The sequence below is a fragment of the Podarcis tiliguerta genome, assembly GCF_965153285.1.
Source record: "Podarcis tiliguerta genome assembly, chromosome: 9".
Classification (NCBI taxonomy): Eukaryota; Metazoa; Chordata; class Lepidosauria; order Squamata; family Lacertidae; genus Podarcis; species Podarcis tiliguerta.
In genome coordinates, this window is record NC_139542.1 from 17802178 (window position 1) to 17828059 (window position 25882).

General features: G+C 42.6%; 1 protein-coding gene across 7 annotated transcripts in view; it reads left to right on the top strand.

Annotated features, from left to right (window-relative positions):
- GRID2 (glutamate ionotropic receptor delta type subunit 2) overlaps positions 1-25882 on the top strand; it is a 787745-nt gene that overhangs the window by 568515 nt on the left and 193348 nt on the right. The gene's annotated exons all lie outside the window — the stretch shown is intronic.

The window sequence follows — 25882 nt, forward strand, 5'->3', positions numbered from 1 at the left end:
ATCATGGTATGAAGATGCCAAGCTACTCTGTTAAGTGAAGTGAAAATCTCTCTCTCTCTCTCTCTCTCTCTCTCTCTCTCTCTCTCTCTCTCTGTGTGTGTGTGTGTGTGTGTGTGTAGTCCCATGGTAGACAATAGTGTTTGCTTTAAGGGTGAGTGAAGAAAGCCCTTCCATTTTTGTAGCCCCATCTGCAGGCTGTGAAAGTAGGGTTCCCATTTGGGTTATATTTTAGGGGGAAGAATTCTCAGACTTTCAATGAGGCAGTTTTCTGGGACCAATGACAGCACGCCCCTTTTCTATTTTCATAGCATAGGGGCACTGACACTCATCTGCACCTTCTTCCTTGCATTTCTATAAATATTTATTTATGTAGTACTCTCTCCAGTTTAGATATACTGTAGATATATAGTGGTTTACAGTTTAACTTAAAACCTCATATAGAATATTGCGGAATACCAAAATGCAACTTTACAAGTGACGGTCAAATGCAAAGCACACATTAATGCTGCACGATTGGCAGGAAAACAAAACATTCTATTAAAACGTTTCAAAAATACAGATAAAAATCAAATATAAAAAAATACAATAAAAGTTCACAGAACAGAATCATTAGCAACTGAATAAGATTGCTAAAATGGAAACTTCCACACTTCCCTCATCCCTGCAGTAACCTTTACCAAATGCATTACAGTGGTACCTCGGGTTACAGACTCCGCTAAACCAGAAATAGTACCTTGGGTTAAGAACTTTGCTTCAGGATGAGAACAGAAATTGTACAGAAATTGCACAGCGGCGGCGTGGCAGCAGTGGGAGGCCCCATTAGCTAAAGTGGTGCTTCAAGTTAAGAACAGTTTCAGGTTAAGAACAGACCTCTAGAGCGAATTAAGTTCTTAACCCGAGGTACCACTGTATTAGAAATCTTCCACGTACAAACATCACTCACCAGCATTCCCACCAACCATACAAATAAGACAGTGAATCTCCAGCCAACCATTTCTTGCAAATAATTTTATCCTCATAACACATCTGTGGTGTGGGTTAGGCTGAAAGGTGCTGATTGGCCCCAAGTCACTCAGTATGTGTGAATTTGAAGCTGCACGTCCTCTGTCGTAGCATGGCACTCTAACCACTACGCCATACTTCCTCCCCTTATGAGTGATGAATCAGAAAAAAGTGCTTTATTGGTCCAACATACCAGCTGCCTTTGTGTAAGCTACAGTACAATCCACAGTGCACATGTTTATGTCCATCACTGTGGGGGGGGGGGCAGCGGAATGCTTGTACCGTTCTGCATTGGCAGAAAAATTGAAATGGGACTGAGGAGGGAGAGATGGTAGGAGGCTCATCATCCTCTTCTTATTCTGCAATTAGACAGAAAGGGCATCAGCAGGCAGTACTCTTGAATGCCAAGCTGCACCATTTGGCTTTCACACAAAAGTCTGGGTCTCTCCACAGTAGTGGCGTGCTGTCGATATAGTCCTGTATTTTTCCTTGACAACCCAACATTAAAACGGATTTTTATCACATTCCCTGAGGCTCCACAAAGACATTTGCGCAGATCATAATTGCATTATTTTATTTCCCCCTCCCTGGATGCAAACATGTTAAGCCATCATCACTCAGGGCACTGATAATACAGATGGGGAGATTTCCCCCTCCAGGTCAGTGATCTGAGTGCAATCCAGGTGACTGTCATCACCGACTTAGACACTTGCTGACCCTTGTGAGAGCTGGAGGTGGTCGTAGTGCTTTTATTTGTCTCCTGGAATGTTTTGTATTTGAATAAGTTTGGGCCTCTGACACAGTATAAACAGTCTGTATGGCTATATTTTCTGGAACAGCTTTGCCTGAATATCAATGAGCAATGAGACTTTGCTTCCTGACCTATTGCAATGCTTAAGAACGATTTTGCTTGTGTAGGAATATCTTGGTGCTTTCTGGTAGAAATCTGTGCATTAAAGCATCATGGATGCATGCTGCTCACATCATGTTTCACCTAGCTCTAGTATAGGAGGGATTTCTGGGCCAGGTATATGCTAATTCTCCATACACAGATGCCAGCAACAAGGTTTCATAGAGCTCTGGCCAGGTGGAACTGCCTAGTGTCTCATTTAAACTGACTTTTAAATCACTTGCAAATGTGTGGATCTATGTCTTCAGTCAAATCATGACTTTGTTCAACCAGATAACCTTTAAAAGTGGGGTAGATTTTGCAGGGTACAAAGCCTTGAAGTCTGCCTAAGGAAAAATAAGAATATAGGACAGGGATGAGGATGAGGATCCTGTGGTCCTGTAGCTGCTGTTGGACTAAAGCTCCCATTGCCTCTGATCATTGCTCATGATGGCTGGGACCGATCAGTACTGGATTCCAACAGCACCTGGAGTGCCCTAACATATGGCCTGACAAATCATAGCAAAGGTCATAAAAGTAAAGGGACCCCTGACCATTAGGTCCAGTTGTGGCTGACTCTGGCATTGCGGCGCTCATCTCGCTTTATTGGCCAAGGGAGCCGGCGTTTGTCCGCAGACAGCTTCCAGGGATCTGGTTGGTGTTAGAATATTCTGTTCCACCTTAAAAGAAACGGGCATGATTGTTGTGTGTCACATGCCTGTTTACACTCCAGCACAGCACAGCTTGCTGGGAACTTCCGTTTGTGTATAGCTTATCCTTTTTTGCTTGGACACGAAGGGGAGCAGACATATTTTTCCTTCGTCCTGATGCTGAATAAAATGCCTGTAAATACGCTTTACACAGCCTCTATCTACCACTTCTGTTGCGTGTTATTCAAACTGCAGATTAGAGCGTGCTCAAGCTTCTGAAGGGTTCTGAAGCTGCGGGTCCCTGTTTCATGCTGTGTCAAGGACCGGAGATCGCCCGGCTACTGGCCGGTGGGCTGGAGCCAGCTGGGGGCCTGCAAATTGCCCCCATTTCCTTGGCTGCATCTCAACAGTTGGCCAGTGTGAGAACAGAATGCTCAACTAGATTGGCCATTGGCCTGATCCAGCAGGCTCTTATGGCCAGTGGCGTAGTGTGAGTTGCCAGTTTCCAGGGCTGTGCAGGAGGGTGGGGAGGTCAGACACGGACTCTGAGCATAGGACTTGGCTACACATGTATAGGTCTTTGCCTGAGAAATTGGCACATCTTGAAATCAGGAGCTTGCTCACTCGCTCAGGCTCTCCCATGGACATAGGTTTCCCGTTTCCCTGACATAATCATCAGGATTGAGATAGGCTCTTGTCCTAGTTGCCAATGGCCTGCTGTTCTGCATATACTTTGTCTTTCTCAACTATCACTTCAGAGACAAATGGGTAAGACATTATTAATTTCCCTTTCCAGCTGAAATAAACCTCCCTATTTGCATTAATAAAATCCATTTCCCCTCTCAATTACTCAGATGCTGATTAACAAACAGCAACTTAATTCCTTGGTCTTGACAGTTTTCTAGACTGGGCTCTGAATTCATTTCACCTCAATGCATGAGCAAATCTCATATGTAAATATTTAATTTACTTAGTTACAGTGCAACCCAAAGCATTTCTACTCAGAAGTAAAACCTATTGATTTCAGTGGGGTTTATTCACAAGTATGTGGGGTTAGGCTTGCTGTCTAAGCTAATTATATATGTGCTGAGTTGTTATATGCTGGCAGCAATCTGAGGCAGACATTTTCCCCCAGTCGCCAATGATTTCTGTTTAACTGGAGATACTGGGAAATTAATCAGGGGTCTTATTGCCTGTAAAGTGCGTTCTCTGTCCACAACTTTTTTTTAAGGCTATCGATACAACATTGCATTTGCGTCTTGAGGCCCCAAGCCAGCCCCCCATGAAATAATTACACACGGACACAGAATTAAGGTTGATGGGTAACGGTAGGCCACAACTTTATTGTATGCAAATTAAATATGAGTGATATTGGCATAGGCATTGGCTGAAGACTATAATGGACTACTGCCCCAGTTGACAGTCTATGTAGGTAAACCCATCGGGGCAGCAACATCGGGGTTTTGCCCGATAGAAGCTTACCGTGAGGTTCCTGTGATCCTGGCATGGCCTTATCCAATCAAGCAGACTTCGGACGAGATCCGGGACCTCCAGATTCCTTTAATGGAATACCTTTTGATCATTGAGGGGCAGGTGATGGCCACACCTCTCCTCCACACACAAAATTAAGCCAATGCCTAACCACCAAACCTGGAAAGTTGTGATGATTGCTAAGGGGGTAAGCAAAAACCAAGTGGCCAGTGCCAATTTGCCAAATGGATAAAAATTCCTACCCGGCCCCTTTCCCAAGACAGGCGACTCACACAAAGTCCAAAGCAAGGACGAGAACCTATGCTAAGGGCGGGAGGGCGGGTGTTCAGCAGTGCCAATCAAGTGCCTAGGGCACTCTTGTGCTGGTGCTTATATAATTCATTAACCACCCCACCCCTTTCATGATTGGCTGTGGCCCGTGATGCCTATTTAGAGAAATGAAACTTAGACCTAGAAATGAAAGCTACTTAGTCAGGGGTGTGTCCAGGGGCCCAGTCGCAAGAAGGACCACCTTCTGAGGACAATCCCATATGCAAACCTATCTGTAAACCTTAAAAAATGGTTAGATTGGTTTTTTTTTAATGAGAAAAATACTTTGAGAAGGATGTGGTTAAACATCTTTGAAGATCACACAGAAACCTTCTGGGGAATTCATTATGGTAAATTAAATATTTAATATTTTATAATTATTTCTTGAAACACAGATCATCTGGGATATAACATGCAATGATAGATCATAATCTTTCACAGGAGAATATACTGGAGTCGTGCCAAACAAGAGAAAGCCATAAAAGGGGAAATCTTAAGAAAATTCCCTCCAGCTCCCAGTGACATATAGGGCATTTTAGTATCAAGGACAACTCCAGAAGATAACAACCAGGTAGTTTGTAATGCGATACATATTTGGGTAGTTTTGCCCTGCTATATGCTTAACATAATGTAAGTGTGCATAATTTATGTAAAAGTCTCATTGTTAATCCAGTTAAACAGTATGGTCAGTCTGACCGGCTAGAATAGCCAGCAGATGGATTGTATGATATACCTCTCCCTGCCATAGAAAGTTGCCATAGATTTAGGGACCATTCCAGCCTGGAAGTCTGTTTCTGGACAGTTAACACTGATCAACAGAAGCCACAGTCTTCCTTAACTAGCAAACCACACTGGACTGGTCTAAATGCAACACTTAACCATGGTTAACAGTTAACCATGGGACGCGGGTGGTGCTGTGGGTAAAAGCCTCAGCGCCTAGGGCTTGCCGATCGAAAAGGTCGGCGGTTCAAATCCCCACGGCAGGGTGCGTTCCCGTTGTTCGGTCCCAGCGCCTGCCAACCTAGCAGTTCGAAAGCACTCCTGGGTGCAAGTAGATAAATAGGGACCGCTTACTAGTGGGAAGGTAAACAGCGTTTCCGTGTGCAGCTCTGGCTCACCAGAGCAGCGATGTCACACTGGCCACGTGACCCGGAAGTGTCTCCGGACAGCGCTGGCCCCCGGCCTCTTGAGTGAGATGGGCGCACAACCCTAGAGTCTGTCAAGACTGGCCCGTACGGGCAGGGGTACCTTTACCTTTACCTTAACCATGGTTTAGTATTATATGCACAAACCTGAGACCTGTGGGTTCTCTCACCCCTTCTTATCCTCCACCATGCCTTCTATTTTCAGTTACTCACAGTTTAGCATTACATTCACACTTTAAACTTTGGTTAATCGTTAACTATGGGTTAGGGAAACATGCCAACTTTATAAGCAGTTTTGAAGTTGACCTGTTTCAATAAACTATACTTAAAAGCCAGTTACCATTTGTCTGTGGTTAGACATAACAATAAACTAGTTAATAGAAGTGGAACCTCCCGAGACTTGTACACACATAGTCTACTGCTCCATCCAAACAAGGTCTTTGTTAACTTCCCACTTGGTACAACATGGTTAGCTGAATTATATAAAATCCTACCTGCAATTGGTTGGTTGGCATCTGTCTGACCTGGGAGACAATGGAAGAGTGAGTCTTTCCGGTGAAGTCAAACGGTTGGAGAGTTACAGCGCCTGCTGTGGCTGTAGAGACCGATGCAGGAGAGGCATGTTTCGTTGTAGGAGGGGCAGATGAGGGCATCTGTTTCTCCCTTGCCATATATTTACAAGCAGAACACTGATCTCACTATTCAGTTTTGTTTTTCAGTCTGGCTGTTAGGTATTTGGTAGCTGGTAGCCACCAAACATGGGCCATTAAAGACTTGGGTAAGCAATCATCTTCTAGCCTCCAGTGCCAATTGAGGAAGCATTTTTAAATAAAACAAAAGATTAGTGATGGTTGTTCCTTCTTGTCACACAAAATTGTTCCTGTGTTATAGCATGTGGGAACTGTGCCACTGGACATGTTCACGTTATCAAATCCTTGTTTAATAACCTAGGATATGTATAGTACCATGCATTCTCATGCCAACATGGTTTAAAGTAGACTTATGGCTCCTGACTTGTTTTAGAAGCAACAGGGAACTATGCTTAACCACAACTTGTTGTCTCACTCCCATGAAGGAAGAAGTGAAATCAACTGTGTGGGTGCGTGGAGCTCCTGCAAGACATGGTTTATTAAGCCATGATTTGAGCTTGTGAAGCAGGTCAGCACCACAAGTTTAACTATACAGGCAGTGACTGGCCCTGCTGTCATTCTTTTCCATCACATGGAAAGGTGAAGGATCCATCTAAAACAGCATCGGATAACTGTATTTAATGCACTGTATGAACATATCTATGCTTGTCACTCTTCCCCTCTCAAGCACCCCATAAAGTTATCCCCTTAGGAACATACAGTAAATGCCCAGACACTGTGTCCCAAATCCTATGTATATCAACAGCAACACTCACATCAATCTTAATAAATCTGGGTTGCCTCCATCATTTTATCAATGGCCTTTCAGTGTTTTTTTTAATATTCTCAATTCTTGGGGTACACCTGAGTATTTCACTATTTAATATCCATCTAGGCATCTTGGGGCTTCAGATGGCCACAGAGATTTAGCTCAATTGCATTTGCTTTACCAGCTTTTTATTATCGTATAGATGACATTAAATGCACAGTTCTCACTAACAGCAAGGGGAATTAAAATTCAAATTCCTTGTGTACAAACTATGGGGGAGAAAATCTGTTCTTATATTAACTCTACAAGCCAATTAACAACCAGTGTTAATAAGACTCCATCTGCCCTATCTGCCAGTTTTGTGTATCTCCACATATAATTATCCAACTGTCTTTCTTTATATTTTGAAAAGAATCAACAAGTGTAAATGCTCAATTAATTCTGCTGTGTTGAGAATGGGAGAAATAAAGCCAACATCAACTGCAATCATTAAGTAATCCTACCCCTTACTTATGCTTATCACAAGAGCATGTAATACTCAATTTCCTTGTGGAAATGTTCATATGTGGAAATATGGATGCTGAAATAACCCACTAAGTTTGATTTCCTACAGAGCAGTATATAAAGGAGGGGTGTATGCAGAAGTTTTAAACCAACTGCACTGGTTGCCAATACATTTCCAGGTCCAGTTCAAAGTGCTCACATTAGAGTTTAAAGCCCTTAACCACTCAGGTCCCAAATACCTGAAAGATGGCCTCTTTATCTACAGACCTCCTTGGGTGTTAAGATCAGCAGAGAGTCCCCCTCTTGTTTGTTCTGCTGTCCTCAGAAGCTCATGGGGTAGTGGTCTAGGAGAGCGACTTCCTCCACACAGAAGTGCATTTTTGATCTTCAGCATACAGCCTTCAGTGAATGCTGAAGATACACCTCTTTGCCCTCTTTCATACCTGAGATATATATTTTTAGAACTTTTTAAAAAAAAAAAATGCAAGTTGTTTAAACTGCTTTTAATATTGTGTTTTAATTGTTGTAACCTGCCCTGTCACCTTAGGGTGAAGGGCAGGCAATTAATTATAATTATAATAAAAAGACTAAGATATTGAAAGCTTAAAACATTCCAAGGTAGGTTGGATCTAATACCCAGGGCTTCCAGATGAATGGAAGTCCTTTCTTGTTATCTTAGTTGCCAACATGCTACTTTCAACTGCCTATATTTTTAAGAAGCTCATTATTTTCCTGGGGTTTTCAAAGGGACAGAATAGTGGGACCAAGGTGAGGAGAAGCCTTAGCATGCTGATGATGGCAAGGTTCCACATCAGGTTTAAAAGAGTCCATACAAAGGTCAACAAAAACGAAAGAGATGATGACAACTAATGAAAGAAACAGGCATTCCACCTCAAACTAATTGGCTTGGAAAACAGCTTGAAAACACGCACAAAGGAAAGAGAAAGAAAATAGTATTGCATTTTCAGCTGTTACACTATCCATGTGGTTTGTTTGAAGTGAATAAGCAAAGACCTGGTAGAAGCCCATTTACTGTCGTAAGAGTGCATGCATATATCTCATAGCAAAATAGCTGCTCCTCACCTCAACGCATCACCCCAGAGTCCATTGTCGTAGTGTAATACCCTGTACGTGCTTAAACATTTGTTCCTATTTGTGACTGTGTGGTATTGCTCTGTCGTGTGGGTCCATACACAAACTGGGGAGTGGGATTAACTGATGCCCTGAAGGACCCAGTTGCAGGGATTCCTCCCCAAAAAATATGCACAAACCCTCCAGGGTTATCTATTCTAGTGCTTTATTATAGAGATATATCAAGAAACTTACATACAGCAACATACCCTTCAACATTTCTCTGATGAAAATAGGGACGTCCTATTCCATAATAGTAATAATGTTATTTATACACCACACATTAAACATTTAAAAACATCCCTATAGAGGGCTACCTTCAAATGTCTTCTAAAGGTCTTATAGTTACTTATTTCCTTGGCTCAGGGGTCGTATAACTCCATACCCTCCAAATTCCTTCAATGGAAATAGGGACATCCTAAGGGAAAGCGGGACATTCCGGGATCAAATCAGAAACCAGGATGGATTCTGCAAATTCGGGACTGTCCTTGGAGGGTCTTGGAGAGTCTACAGCAATGTAATGTAGGATTCCTTGCTGCTGCACCACAGGATGTGTGCCAAAATGGCAAGAACCATGGCTTGGTCCTGCAAGGGGCTAATATGTTAAGCATTACTTACACAAAAAGCAAGCTACGTAAGCTGGCAACAATAGCCCAATTAATCACCTCTGGTTTAGAGACCTCTTTCCAACTCTCATCCATCTCTCAGAAGAGGGAGTAGCTGACAGGCAGGCAGCATTAGAAGCCTCCTGTCTCCCAACTAACTGAACCAAAACTAAGGCTTCAAAGCAAGGAGATAAACATATATGAGCTCATTCTCACAGTACATACCAGTTAGTCCTGGGGTTATCTTGACTACCAAGATGGCATTTGTAGGCCTTCATCGGACATTTGCACCATTTGGTTTTACACAGGTATACTATGCTTTCTCTAGACATGTGTCTCTGTACAGTGTGAAACCTAATTTTCCATGTACAGAAAGCAAACCCTTCTGGAACATGAATGAGGGAACCTCTTCCCCCTGCAAACCTGGCTGCATTATTTTGTTGGGGAAAAGGCTACTGTCAGACCAGTAGAGCCAGAAAACAGTGTGTTATTATCAAATAGATACGAACTACAGCTTGGGTGATGTTAGGGAACTTTGGTTTACCTGCTGGAGTGTCCTCATAATCCCGTGGGAGGGGTAGCAGAGACTGAACCAGGGACAGAAAGAAAGTTACGGAAAGTTCTCCAAAGAGTGAGGGATATATGAGGTGGCAGGTAGCCAAAGGCAGCTGTATGGTAATGCTGTGTGTTTGGGGGCTAAAGAAGAGAAAGCACTGGGAGCTGGGAAACAGACAAGAGAAAGGGGGGAGTTAAAGTGAAAAGGAGAGAGATTGATTATACCTATCCTTCCGTTATTATCTGTCAGCAGCACATCAGAGAAAGGGGAAGTAGGTTAAGGCAGGAAGAGGAAGCCTTTTTCCCCCCATGGCAGAGCTTTTACCAGGGAAAGACTATGGAATTGTGCAGTGCAGATACAGGCTTTGGGTGTTCCTCAATTACATGTGTTTGCCAGCCAGCAAGATTTCTCTTGAAGTTGCAGGACTTTGTGGATCGAAGGACAATTTTAATCTTAGAAAACAAAAAGCAGGGTAGCACTGAAAATGGAATTTCAGTGGAGAGCAATGACCTGCACTCTTTTAAATAGAAAGAGACTTGACTCTGGCCAAGCATGTTTTGGTGCTAATTGGAAGAGGCACAAGGACTCAGGCTTTTCAATGAACAATTGATAACTGGTGGTGTGTTGACTGCACTAGGATATGAGAAAGCGGGTTCTCCTTCATGGAGAGCACATGTTGCGGTGGGGGCAACCATGACATCCCCTGTTGCTGGGCGGGTTAGTATGGATGGCCACGAATTTGATTGGGCACCTCCAATTGTTGCTGGGGAGAGTTGTTGCTGGGCTGGTGCCAGTTGGTTTTTTGCCTACTGCGTAGCAAATGGTCACAACTTGTAAGGTTGGTTAATTTTGGTTGGTGGAGGGGATGTGGTTGGCTGTGCCTGCCCCTCCAATGCTGCTGCTACAAGGGTATTCTGGTAAAGGAATCCAGGGGCTTGTCATGCTCTTGTCCGAACCCCTGGCAAGGGGCTAGGGCCATGGAAGAACCCCTGGGAGCATTTGGGGAGAGGTGAGAGCCTGACACCCAGCTCTATTCTCTCCCCCAAAATGTTCACCCTTACTGACTTCCACAGGCTTGCGGTTGTCAGTTCTGTTCCTACCTCTATGTGGGAACAGATAGTCGCTAACCAATGCCTAAGCAACCACTCACATGCTGTAATTCAACAAAGTTGTGGCCAAAATTATGCCAAAAACCAAAACAAAAATGTTGTGTGAACTGTGTCTTTATCTGGGGGTGTCCTGGGGGGCTTCGACACGCAATCTTGGGCTTGCCCATGTCAAAGAGCTCTTTAGCATAAGACAAATTGGGCTAGGATGATCACTTGTTCATAGCATCAACGTCCTACAAACACACTCAGATCTAGATGGGCAGCTAACCATCACATACAAATTGCATACATACAAATCAGTACATAAAAGGAGACACTTAAAATACACCATAAGCACAAGCAGCATAAAATCAATAAAAAGCAGCATAACACATGGAAGAAAAAAGAATGATGCAAAAAAATTTAAGGGCACCAAAAATATTTGTCTTTTGCAAGTTAAAAGGTCTGGGAGAAAAAGGCAGGCATGATGCAAATAGTTGGCTAACATATTCTGGAGGGTCACATGCCTGAGTCTTTGCCCATTGCCTGCAGAAGGTCTTTGTCCAGCAAAACCACTTCTGCAAGTACTTTTCTTATTTTTTCCTTCCATGTTCATATTGGAAAGGCTTTTTTCGTATTAGAAATCAAAGAACAGAAAACAGCTTTTCCGTTGCTATGGTGACAACAATTCCTGAATAGCCCAAATGGACTAAATGTAGACAACCTGTCAGTAGGAAACCATCCATCCAATCATTCCACTGAAAATGAACATACTTTCAGAAATTGTGATCAATAAACACATTACCCCCACCAAATGATTATTTCAGTCAGAGATTTGGATTGCTATTCAAAGGAAAAATGAAGAGTGTTAAGTTCTTACACGTGCTTGGCTGTGCTCTATATGGGAGTCTATACAGCTGAATAAAGAGAAAGTTAGAAACAATTCAGATATATGTACATTTCCTTCTTAGAACATGTGAAACACTGATTTTAAACAGCTATGTAGATTTCATTCAGCAAGGATGGGGAACTTCTCTTATTGGACTCCAACCCTGCTGTCTCAGGGACATCTATGCTGGACATTTATCTTTGTTTCAAATTCTGCCATGTGAAGATAAAGGTAACGTGACCCCTGACCGTTAGGTCCAGTTATGACTGACTCTGGGGTTGTGGCACTCATCTCACTTTATTGTCCGAGGGAGCCGGCATACAGCTTCCAGGTCATTTGGCCAGCATGACTATGCCGCTTCTGGCGAACCAGAACAGTGCACGGAAACGCCGTTTACCTTCCTGCCGGAGCGGTACCTATTTATCTACTTGCACTTTGACGTGCTTTTGAACTGCTAGGTTGGCAGGAGCCAGGGACTGAGCAACGGGAGCTCACCCTGTCACGGGGATTTGAACCGCCGACCTTCTGATCCGCAAGCCCTAGGCTCTGTGGTTTAACCCACAGCGCTTGAAGATACACAGTGATAAATATGTTGATAACTGTCCACCACCCTAACGTGCTTAGAAGTCTCTTTCAGGCCATCCCAGACAACATGAAAATGTCAGGAGTGGTGCAGGTGCACTCAGATCGCATGGGGACTAGGCAAGCAGAAGTGCCCGCATCTTCCTACAAACTTTTTGCCTTGTGTGTTCAAGAGGGCTTTTGTGTAATAGAAGTAGCAATTGGGGGGTGGGAGAGATATTTGATTTCATTTTCATTTAAATGCAAAGTTACCCAGTTCACACTTTCCAAAACATTACGCAAACTGAAACACACCTGCCATTCCAAATTTGAAATTCTCTGAATTTTTCAGTGCAATTCTACATTCAAGCAGTGTGTACAAGAATGCATATACTAGGATAAAGTGTCCGTAGAAATGTTTTTTAAAATCGCATAGGTTGTTTTGGAACATTGCTTTGGAAAAATGTGTATATTGGGCAAAATTGCATACAAACATGTGTATATTAAGACAAATTTTAATTTAAGATTTGAAGAATGAGAGACAAAGAGAAACTGAAATTGACAGATTTTCCCATCTCTAGCTAGCAGTGGAGATGATGGCACCTGGGGATTAATGGTGCACAAGCAATTAAGTTAGTTTGTGGTTAGTGGTAGGTCTGCAGCCAACACCCAGGCCAGCCCACCAGACAACTGACTGATCATATAAAAATTACACACATTTATGTGCCACAGTCTAGTTAGAAAAGGGTCCTGGCTACTTCTTGACTGCCTGAACTAATTTATTTTTCTATTCTCTGGTAGTTTTTATCTTTTACTTTCTAAAAAGTGTCTGAATTCAGATAAGGTTTTATATCTAGGTTTAGTTACACAGAAAAGAAAGAAAGAAGACCACAATGCAACACAGAAGCCTCCGATTTTCCGAAACACTGAAGAAGAGATAAATTTAATGTTATTCCCTTGGCATGAACATTCAATCAGTAGCTCTGTACTCTTCACTGTGCCAAATGATATTTGTGGGGTGGTGGAATGTGGAACGGCACTTTTTTTTTTATTACCCAACAAGTACCATATTGCATACTCTTCAGGGATTCACCTAATAAGACCCGATAAATATTAATATCTTGGCTACAATTAGCTGGCAGATGCCGATCATCTAATCAATCAGAAGCCACTTCACAAAGCCCAAGGTACAGGAATTATAGGCCTTCATCAATATGATTTATGCACTGGAATATTCCCAGAAATTCCTGTGCTGTGCAGTCTTCTCCAGAGAACAAAAGATTTTTATTTTTATTTTTTATCTGAGGTTCAGTTCACAGTAATATAAATGCTAAAAAAAAGTAAAGCCATAATCCAGCTGTTTTGTTCTGCAGCCTTATGAATTCTATCCCTCTGTGAGGGGAAATGCAACAAAGCAAGTTTATAATTTATACAGGCTTCAGCAGTATAATCTGTTTGATGGATAGAAGATCAGCTTACTGGAAAATATGGAAACAAGAGTTTTTCAAAGTGTCTTTGAAAAAACACTTAGGGGGTCGCAGTTCCCTTCCAGGATTTAAACTTTGGACAAGAGACTGATAATAGTACTCCAGGCTGCTTTGCCTATAAGTCTTCTAGAAGTCTTATTTTTAAAATGTTTGAGCTCTCACCTGCACAAACTAATCTCTGCTCCTGTAGCAAGTTCGCTATTTAGGGGGATGTCTGTGTTCAGAGCAGGCTCCTTTTTGAACACTGGAGACAAATAATGGGAAGGGGTTTCATGTCTTTTTCAGGAACTCCTCAAAGGCATCTGCATCCTGCATGATGCCTAGGTATAGCTCCAGGTGGGAACCCACTCCCTCTAGTTGCTAGCTGCCCTTGCTGAGCACACTTCTTCATTGTTCTTAAATCCAACTCCATGGCCTTTTGAATTATCGCCTGTCAAACAGGTGCAAAGGTCTATGGAGAATAGAATGCCAAGGCAGTCTAGCCATACCTGAAAAGGAAGGCAATACCAACATATTTGCATGATTACCACACACATGAGTTTTAATAGACTGAGGCATCAGATCACCCAAGGTAGAAGGTGGATCAAGGGAAGGGAAGTTCAAGGCATAAGGGCTGGGAACAGTACATGGCAGTATGGATCATTGGTAAAAGGAAGGTCTTTTGGGGGGGGTCTGGGCTGGAAGCATTGTTATCCGCATCCTTCGGGGGTCGAGATGCCAGCTGGCTAGCCCCCAGCTGGATCATGCCCTTCCAGCCATGACAATCCCCTGATCTCTGGTGTGACGTAAATCAGCGACTCAGACTTCAAGAGCCTGAGCAGAGCATACTGCGCAAACAGAACAAGCGTGAGGCTTGTGGAAACATACCAACAGCTAAAGATTTATTAAGCATAAATCAGGACAAAGAAAACATGTCATCTCCCTTTCTTCTCCTCAGAGAGACAGTGAAAAGCAAAAGCTATACACACAACGGAAGTTCCCAGCAAGCTGTGCTGGAATGTAAACAGACATGTGACATGCAACAGTTCCATGTCTGCAGCTAAAGGTGGAATGGAATTTTCCAACAAGCATTGCACGTGGATTGTTCTGTAGGTAGAAGCACAATGTTCCTGATTGGTATATGAAGCAAGCTGTCTTTAAGATAGCTAACCATTAAGAAGGATTTGCTGTGAAATGTGTAATATAAGTAATTTGAATCAATCGATCAGAGTATAGGAATCTGCCTTATACTGAGCCTGATGGGTGGTCTAGGTTGGTATTGCCCATACTGAGTGGCACCTGCATTCAGGCAGGGTTTCAGATAGGGAGAGTTCCCAGCTCTATCTGGAGATGGTAGGATTTGAACCTGGGACCTCCGTGCAAAGCAGATACTCTAGCACTCTAGAGTAATGGATGGGTAGACATTTGGTCTGATCAACCCAAGGAGTTCTTCAGAACTAAGGCTGTGATTCCTCAACCACCAGATGTGAGACCATAAACCATGGAAGCTCTAATTTAGAACAGGTCATGTGATGCCACATGTTTGCATTTTATGAAATGGTTTGTTTTCTACTACCCTTCTACACTACCCTTAAAAATAGATGGTGACATTTTCAGTATCAGCTTTGAGTTAGAAAGAAGTGGTTGCCTCCTCATCTTCAAATTGATTTTCCTGTGTTAAATTAGTGCTTATCTGCACTGGATTCGACCTGCAATTCTTAGTTTTGGTTCAACATCTGTCAGATATTATTGTGTATTAGAAGTGCAATGGCAGTGCAGGCAAAATGAAAAATAGATAGGGACTGTCAGCACAGTTAATGAAAGCATCTCAAGCAAAAGTGTTTAAATCAGGACTAATGTTAGCAGGCTAATTGCTTTTGCTTATGCTTTATATAATGAATATATTCTCTGTCATGTATTCCCAGGTGCTATCTCCCCCACCCCACTTAGATATTTATTGCTTATCTCAAGAATGTTAATCTTTTAGAACAGATGGCTGGCCCTTTAAGAAACTAAAGTTAGGGCTCTGGGAGAGGTAGACTGGAGGTCAGAGGCTTAAAAAGGCCCAGCTAGCTCTCAACCTTTGTTGGAGCAAGCTGTTCACTTGGATTTCTCTGTAGGGCTACAACCTCTGACCTTGTCACCCTCATCAGACCTGAGCACAGCAGCTTTGGAGATGTGCTATTCAGGAGAATTGTGGGAAATTCCAAAGGTGGTTTCCAGTTGCTCAGTGCTGCCACCACCAGATAAAACAGAGTTGCCAACAGAAGAGCAGTAGGTAACGTGAATCAGGAGGAGATCCACTTGAGAGTGGAAGCCCTTCCATTTGGGCAAATGGGGCACTGTCCCACCAGCCTCTGCCATTAAGCCAGCTCCCCCCTGCCCTGCCAGGTGGTGGCAGTGCCTGTCAGCGTCCTCTTCCCTAGGTCTCACTGTTGCCCCTTGTAGAACTCATCAGAGCTGACATTGGTGACAAGACTAGAATTAGTTGGTTCTGCTTATCATTGACTCTGGCTCAGCCTATCTGTTAGTCTCACTGCCTGCCATTCCTCCAGTTGCCAGGGGGCCACTTCAGTTCTGGACCTGGCATGGGATGTACCTGTTGTAGATGACTTTTAACAACTAGAAAATGCTCCCCTGGCTGTCTGTTCAATTATCCACTGAACAGCTCCAGCAGGTAGTACAGGCTTTTCCTATGGCATGAATAAATAAAGATTTCCAGGTGCTAGCATGCAAATGTATCATTTTACATGACAGAGTGACAAAACATGCTCTGTGAATGGGCTCTGTAATGAAAAATAAATTATCCTAAAGTCTGGGGTGCCATTTGGTCCAGGCCCAGGGTGCCCCCCTCCCATGAAGTCAAGAGAATACTTACTTTTACCACTAGATGTTTTAAGGGATATAATGATGAAATAAAGCTTTCATCAGTTATCAGAAGTCTGGGAAGCGCTGCATTAATATAAGTCCAGTGGCATATAAATACTAATCCAGATCTGATTAGAGAATATAATGTTCCAAGCAACATGTTTCCTTTCTCTTAAAAGAGAGATTTATAGCACAGCTATAATTTAATCTCAAGGATAAATTGCTAACTTGTTTTTGTGGCAAACCTCAGTGTCATTACTGCAGTGATTTTTCTCCATAATCAAAATGTATTTTACCGATTCAGCTGTTCTGCAGGCTGACAAGAGTTTTCTACTCGTTCATCCCATCATTTAAGGGAATGGCTTACTCTCCCCACCCCCACCCCCAGTGCAAGGATTCTTTGTTAGTTGTTTTTATAAAGCTGTCGTGATGCTTACAATGTCCTATCTGCCATTTAGATGATTACAGAAGGTAGGCTTTGGTGACAAGCTTACAGATTGTAATGAAAACCAGCACCTTTATTGCATTCAGACCAAAGCCTGTAATGGCTCCAGAATGATTGCCTTAAGATGCTTGCGTGTGTAAACCAAACAAGGCTCCTCCTTCTATCCTTTCAAAACATTCTTTAGTCCACTTGAACAGTAAATAATTTAATAGGAAGAGTAGTGTCATCAGGGATAGTACTTAATGGCAGAAAGCCAGGCTTCATTCAGCAGAGAACATCTCACCTGCAGCCTCAAACTAGGGTTTAAAAATAAACATAAAAATGAGTAGGGTGCTGTTAAACAGGCAGCACCAAAGGGGACCCAATGACTCTCCAGTGCCAAAAGACTCACAAAACACAGGAACAATTGTTGCACATTAGTCTGTGTGTCCGTGGGGTGGGGTGGGGTGGGGTGGGGGAGCTGTAGGGTAATTAAATCCATAATTGTTTGACTGCACCACGGAATGCATAAGTGCAAAGTGAATGTGCTCTTGGGTATAACACTAACCCACAAATTATGAAATAATTTGATCCATCAAAACTGAGTGTAGCTAAGCACTGGTGAGTACCTACCAGCCCAAAATGAAGCTTTTGCTGGTTCACCGACTGCATCATGTGGCATGTTTAGAAATAGTAGGCAAGCACCCCTCAAAGACACACGTGCCAAATCATCACCAGTTTTTCTATTTCTCATGCCTCTAGACAGGCATTTTATGGTGATGGTGACCAAGTGTTCATATGTGGTAGTGGTGTCGAATTCTGCTTTGGGGGCTGAAATACTCACCTGTGCCTATAGCCCTGTTCTGCATTGACTCTGCATTGCACGGCTGCAGGGAATGGCATGGTGAGTTCAAGAGTGCACTCAAAGTTCAGACAGTGATAGCAGGCCTGGCCAGTGCTCCATGTGAATGCATGAAGTGGGGAGGGAGATGCCCCTGCTGGACCCACTAAAGCAGGCATAGGCAAACTTGGCCCTCCAGGTGTTTTGGAGCTACAACTCCCATCATCCCTAGCTAACAGGACCACTGGTCAGGGATGATGGGAATTGTAGTCTCAAAACATCTGGAGGGCCAAGTTTGCCTATGGCTACACTAGAGGATCACCATGTCAAATGACTCCACTCCCTGACTTGTGTTTATGTGTAAGTTTCCCCACACAATTCGGAGCCCTTTGCAATCAGGGCTCAGAATCACATGGAGAAGCTTACACACCCTCAGCTTTGCATGCTTAGGTTCCCCTCCAAACCTGCTATTGAGTGCACGGAGATAAGGAGAACAAAGTCAAGGGCACATTGACGCTGTGAATGATTTCTGAAGAGGGCTTTGGCTGACAGGTTTTTGTGGAAAGGGTTCCTTGAAAGCAGAAAGCTTGAAAAGCAGCTTCCTAACTGATTAAGAAGATTTACATGCATTTCTTGTTCTTTAAGAAAGGTTTGATTAGATGGATACATACATTTGCAATTGCAAGTGAAATGGTTAATAGCTGGATATGTCAAGAGCCTATGGAACCAGGTAAACAAACAAACCAGGTACTACTGTGGAGGCTTTGAGCTAGACCACAGCTATACACTTTCAGCACAATCACACTATATAATATATCCAGCTTTTACTACTAGTATGGAGAGCATTTAGATTACAGTGAAACTGCATAGAAACACTAAAATATTGGTGGAAATGTATGCCTGAGTTTTGTTTTGAAACAAGGGGTCTTCCTCCTTGAACATTTTAGCAACATTTTGCAAGCCTTGAAACAAGAGAGGTGTCAGTCATTTCCATTAGCACCCTCATTGTTTTCCATATCCTCATTCCTGCCTGTGACTTTTTGCACTCTGGGTGCCATCAAAGCCCAGCTCATCTCTCATGGACGAGCCAGGATGCATCAAGATTAAAAAGAGAGGGGGAGAAAAAGCCCAAACCATAAATCTACATTTCCTAGGAGAAGCCTGTCTTACTGGTATTAGACAATATGGCTGGCAATAGCCAGTGATTTGCAGCTTCTATAGTACACGTAGGTTAGCCAGATGCCCCATATTTTAAGGGTCATCCTTCATTTTAAAGGGGTTATTTCATATCACAGAACATCATGGTGCTGTGGAATGGATGAGCATTTCAGTGCCTTAGAAACAGAGCCATTTTGGATGTGATGATTGCAGCCGGGAGACTAGGAAGTGCAATTGTCATGTACGTGATCCTTTTTCAGGGTGGAGTTGTGCAAGTTGCTTGCGCAACCGTTCCCTCTCTGTTTTCACCACACTTCCACGGATCTCACACTCCAGTAACCTTGCTGACTTTCAGATAAGTTCCATTGATTTCAGCAGAATTTCTTTCCAATACATATATGACTGCAGCTCAAAACTCTATAGCGTCCCTTCCTTTATGAACTGGAAACGCAAATCTTCATCTCTTGAGTTTGGACACTTAAGAGCTTCAAATGCAAGATGTGGGGTTAGGGTGCCATAACTTGGAATAATGTACATTGTAGATACAGTGGTACCTCGGGTTACATAACGCTTCAGGTTACATATGCTTCAGGTTACAGCCTCCACTAACCCAGAAATAGTGCTTCAGGTTATGAACTTTGCTTCAGGATGAGAACAGAAATTGTGCTCTGGCGGCGTGGCAGCAGCAGGAGGCTCCATTAGCTAAAGTGGTGCTTCAGGTTAAGAACAGTTTCAGGTTAAGAACGGACCTCCGGAACGAATTAAGTACTTAACCCGAGGTACCACTGTAGTACTTTCTTCAGTTGTGGAGTGTCATGCTGCTATGAAGTGCCTGCCACATACTGTCTCAGACTGGTGAACCAACAGTCCTAGTAACATCAACCCACACTGCTGCTCCTCTCAAGAGTTATTTTGCAAGTCTAACTGAGAAGAGTTTTATCCCCAAGCAACAGGCAAAGCAGAAGTGCATGATACATCTAATCTGTGGTGAGATCCACTGACCTCATATGCCTTCTGGACCTGATAGATCTCACCATAGCTGTGAAGGGCAAGAACTCACTTTGCATATTCTGTCAGAAGCAAGGACGGGATTTTCTGAAAATCTTGATTTTGAGTTAATCCACATGGATTTTTAAAAATCCCTGTTTAGCTTCTAGATCTTGACAAGAAATGAATCATTTCTTTTTGCTTGTTCCACTAAAAAGACAAACAATTCTTGCATATTTACCGTATATACATTACTCTACGGATAAAACTATATGCAACCCTTGATCTTTCAACCTGAGCCTCCTGCCTTCATTACTCTATTATTTTAAATGGGATTATTTTTCTGTGTATTTTAATTGTGGGTGTCCATTTTAATGTTTTAATAGGATAGTTTTAATTGTGTGTTTTAATTCTGGATACTCATATTTTAATGCTTGTGCAATTTTATACTTGTAAACTCCTTAGATGCCTATTTTAGCATAGAGCAGCATATAGTTAAAATATTACTAATACTATAAATATCATATCACATTGTAATATAATACAGCCCAGGTTTCCTAAATTGAACAACATATAAACATAAACTTTTTAATGGAAAGGACAGTGCACAAGTTTCTTGACATAAGAACACACTCAATGAAAGAGATTATCTGATGTGGGCAAAGTAGAATTGGTCTGGAACCATTAAATTATGTGTACAAATCTATTTAAAATGGGCTTCTCCGCCCCAATAAGAAGTAACGAAACTACTGCTGAGAGATGTGCAAACTGGCTCTGAGATCTTTTAAGTGGAGACCTACCGTAATTCAGAAGACCAAATATGGCTTGTCCTTTCCTGATGAACTTAGCCCCTTACCTCAGTTTTGCACAGAAAAAGGATTCTGCTAGGGGTCTGCCAATTGCTGCTCCCCCCACCATCATATTACAAACAAGCACAAAGGGGAATGATGTATGTTTCAAAATTGATCCCCAAATGCAGTCAGCCTTTGCTTTTCCTTTGTCATCACAGGGGCTATAAAAGGAACCCTTTGGCTGTGAAGCACACAGATGCAGTGGCTACATTTGGAGTTATTTGTCTTATTGCTTTAAGTGCATTTGGCAGTAATTTCTGCCTTTACTTTTTCAATGAATGGTGGACCGCTTTTCCCTCATTACCTGCTCAAACCATTTTTAAGGCACATCACCATTTACAGCTGTTGAATAAGCTCCCAGCATGGTGGGTGTTTTTTAGTGCTTTTCTTTTATTGCAAATAATGGAAAGGAATGCAGACACCTTCTGCCTTTTCCTACCTACCTACCTACCTACCTACCTACCATCTGTCTGTCTGTCTGTCTGTCTGTCTGTCTGTCTGTCTATCATCTATCTATCATCTATCTATCATCCATCTATCTATCTATCTATCTATCTATCTATCTATCTATCTATCTATCATCTATCTATCATCTATCTCGTTCCATTACTGACTTCTGGGTGCACCTTTTCTTTTCTCGTATAAATCTGAAGCACCTATGCAAAAAGCAGCTTCAGAGACATTTTCATGGGGACTCAGGCAAGGAAAGAAAGAGTTAAAGTCCTCCTCCCCACCCTAAACAGTCCTGCGGGTGCTCAGGCTCCCCTCTGAGTGCTCTAAAAATGTGCTTTGCTGATTACATACAATTAGTTTGGCTCTTACGTGGAGAGTTTTAGATGTAGAGACAAAATGGCAGAAATGTACTAATGACTTTCCTGTTCACAGACCCAAAACAGAAAGAAAGAGGGACAAGAGTTCTACCCTACACATAATAGAGGTCTAGGTACATGGGACGCGGGTGGCGCTGTGGTCTAAACCACTGAGCCTAGGGCTTGCTGATGAGAAGGTCGGCGGTTTGAATCCCTGCAACGGGGTGAATTCCCATTGTTCGGTCCCAGCTCCTGCCCACCTAGCAGTCTGAAAGCACATCAAAGTGCAAGTAGATAAATAGGCAGGAAGGTAAACAGTGTTTCTGTGCCTTGCTCTGGTTTGCCAGAAGTGGCTTAGTCATGCTGGCCACATTACCTGGGAGCTGTCTGTAGACAAATGTCGGCTCCCTCGGCCTATAGAGCGAGGTGAGCACCGCAACCCCAGAGTCGTCTGCGACTGGACCTATTTTACCTTTTAGGTACAAATAGCCTTTATTTCTGTAGGGACAGGATTGGGGCAAGCTGGACATCCTCAGGAGTGGGGCCATGAAGCCCCATGGAGGGGACTAACAGAATACAGCTGTAGCAGGAAGGCAGCCTCTACTGATAGATTGTGTGCTTGGCGATTGTGTGCTGAAAGGGGTGTGAGCGCAGGCTCTTGGTGGTGAAGGAAATATATTCTGCACATGTTCACAGTCACACCCTTCCTGCTTAATCAAAGGGTGTCAAGGACTCATAAAATGGACCTTGGGTCCTGTTATTATTACCTGGCCCTGCCTTTCCCAGGGAGTCCGAGACAGTTCTCATTGTTTTGTGCCCTGCTCGTTGTATTTCCACAACAACCCCTTAAGACTTCAGTGCCTGGCGTGCTCTGGTCCATGGGGTCACGAAGAGTCGGACACAACTAAACGACTAAACAAAACAAGACTTCAGTGCTGATATTGACAACTAGTTCAGGTACTGAGTCCACACTCAAATTAAGCCACGCTGTTTATATTAACAGATCTGATAGCTACACTTCTACTAGGCTGAGTTGTTTAAATCATAATCAATAAATGCTTTGATTTAATTAACATGATTAATTGTCATGTACCCCCGGGGAGTTGAAGGTCTGGTGGGGAATCAATGTTATATTTTGTGTGGTGTACAGCCTCACATTTGTTTTAGGCGTGATTGTGCCATGTAAACTGGGGGATTAAATTGAAAACTAAAAGAAGATAATTGAAACGCAAAATGTACCTTTAAAACAGGGAAATTAGATGCAGGCTAAACTTTTGTTGCCTTAGCTCAATAGTATCATTTAACAAAAAAGAAAAAAAAAGGCGCTGTTAAAATAGACTAAGCTGAAAAGTTAATTATATAAAAAGTACACATTAATGAACATAATTAAAAATGGACTTTTGCTGACCTCCAAAGGGAACAAAGGCTCATTGCAAACTTCACAGGGTTTTACATTTGGCAAGAGCAGTACAGTATCTGTGGTAATTAGACTTTCAACACGTTTGGCTATGCTAATTGGATCTAAGTTCTAATTAGTTTCTTTATGTAACTAAGAATGACACAGTGCTGAATGAATTTAATGTGCTTTTACAGCTCAACCTGGCTGTTGGCATCAGTTTCCATCCTTCTTTTCATGCAGAAGGCGTGCCTTTATTTCATCTGTAAGATGGCTGTGATTAATTTTTACAAGGAAATGCATCTATGGATGTTTTGAGTCTGGCCTTTGGATATTTGTGTGGATTAGCAAGTGTGTAGTCCACACCATTATGTCAATCACAGAAACTGGAAAGATTGCCTGAGGGCCAAACTAGTTGCTGTGCTAAGGATATGACTCACAGTGGCCATAAAGGGCAATCATGTGTCATCAACCTCCCTACACAATGTCCCAACATCACTTTTTCTAATAATACTTCTTTCATGAATGACTAGAACCTGAGGACATCCAGTGAAGCTGAATGTTGGAAGATGGTGGGCTGGGAAAAATGAAAGAACGAACAGAGCACAGTTAAACTATGGAGTTCGCTTCAACAAGACGTAGCGATAGCCACTGACTTGGATAGCTTTATAATGATTCTGGACATATTCATGATGGATAAGGCTAAAAGCCTCAATGACTATGTGCTACCTTCACTGTCAGAGGCAGTGTGCCTTAGAAAGGAAGTTGCTGATCTACGGCCATACTACCCTGAACACGCCCGATCTTGTCAGATCTCGGAAGCTAAGCAGGGTCAGGCCTGGTTAGTACTTGGATGGGAGAAAGGCAGTTGCTGAGAATTGCAAATTGGGGGAGTGCACACGTCCTGCTTCCTGACTTTCCGTGGGCACCTGATTTGCCACCGTGAGAACAGAATTCTGGACTAGATGGGCTTTTGAGGCGATACAACACGGCCCTTCTTATACAAATTCAGATGGTCAGTGCTGACAACACTGGAGCCAAAAAAGGCATGAAACTGGACAAGACACACACTATTAACAATCGTATTAATGGAGTTTTTAAAGAGCAGAAAGGTGGCATCAACACCCCACCAAGTTGAATTGGAGTCTTGGCAGTGGTGGAGGGACTTTAAGCCTTTCCTCTTTGTAGTGGTTCCCATGTGGATCAGAAACCCTGTGCCTGCTATTTGCTTAGAAAGAAAAGCATTTGGTGGGGCTAATCATAGGTTCTCCCTGATGTAGACAGGTAATGTTGTTGGAGTACAGTTCCCATTATCCTTAACCATTGGCTGTGCTGACTGGGCCTGATGGAATTGGAAATCCAACAACATCTGGAGGGTCACAAGTTCCCTATCCCTGATCTCAGGATTCTACTTCAAAAAAAAAAAATGTCAAAGTGGATCCCACAGGTCTGATGTCTGCCCACCCCTAATCTATAGAATCATTTTAAAACCAGATTTTATGGCATGGCTTTATTCACTGAACTTTGGGAATCATGCTGTTTCTGAAAGTGTTGACAATTTCTTGGCGTCAGCTCCCCAGCACATATAACAAAACAATGCTTACAAGCTGTGACCTGCCAAGCTCAGCACAGCCCACCAGCCATGCATTGTGGCCTTGTTTTTAAGTCTCTCTTTAGGCTGGTTCACACACCCATGCATACCATTTCATTTCTCTACATTTGCATACCTGCCAACATTTCTCCTATGAAAATAGGAATGTCCTATTCCATGATAACAATTTTATTATTTATGCCCTGCCCATCTTACTGGGTTGCCCCAGACACTCTGGGTGGCTTCCAACATACATAAAAACATCATAAACCATTAAACATTAAAAACCTACCCTATGCAGGGCTGCCTACAGATGTATCAGAGCAAACGGCAATCTGCTTAAAACCCAAATTGACATTTGCTCCAATTGCAAAAAGCAGCTTTTCGCAGAGGCAAAACAACAACATTCAGAACTTTTAAGTGCAGCCCTGTGCCTGGAAAGAGCAGGGCAAAAGATAAATGTGGATAAACTCTAATTCTTCAGTCTTATTTTGGAATTTTGTACCTGGCATCTTGTGGGTCTGTCAAACGCCAGACCTCTTGATTAATGACTAAATTGTTTGAGTATACCCTTGAACTTCTTTTAGAGGGCCAGGAAAAAACTTCCTAATTCAGGCTCCCATCAATGGAGCTGATTAGAGCTCTAGGCCATTCCTGTGCACTTCATTTGTCCTTCTAATCCCACTTTGAAAGCTTTCTTAGCTCTTGTAGATTATAGATTGACTTCTCCATGCACTCATTGCCTTCAAAGGTTGCTGAAAAGTACCCTACTGTTGCAAACACTGGATAAAGGGGTTTGGCTGCATCTTATGTTCTGCTAGCCAAGGATGATTAAGATGCAGTTCCATGCATTTCATATACCCTAGTGTCGAAGGCACCTTATATAGAATAAAAATTACATTACTAATACATATGATTTCCTCTGATGATCCTAAGCCAATTAGGAACTCTCCATTAACTTCAGGGAGAGGCTGAACAAGAACCTGAAAGTGACCTATCTGCAAGAAGACATTAATTTTATTCTTTTAGCAACAAGCCAGCAGTGGATAGCATTTCCCAAAAGGATGCTGTAGAAATGGCTACAACAGAATGGTGAATTCAATTTAAAGGGATGCGCACTACTCTTTTCTAGAAAAGTTGTTGCTAGAGCAAATGTCAAAAAGTATCCCTCAAAAATGATCTACGAGGGTAGCACTGAAATTCCTCATAGTATCAACTTTCATACTGAGAACCTGGTGGGAAACACTTGGCTCATGGGCCATAACTTCGCCAT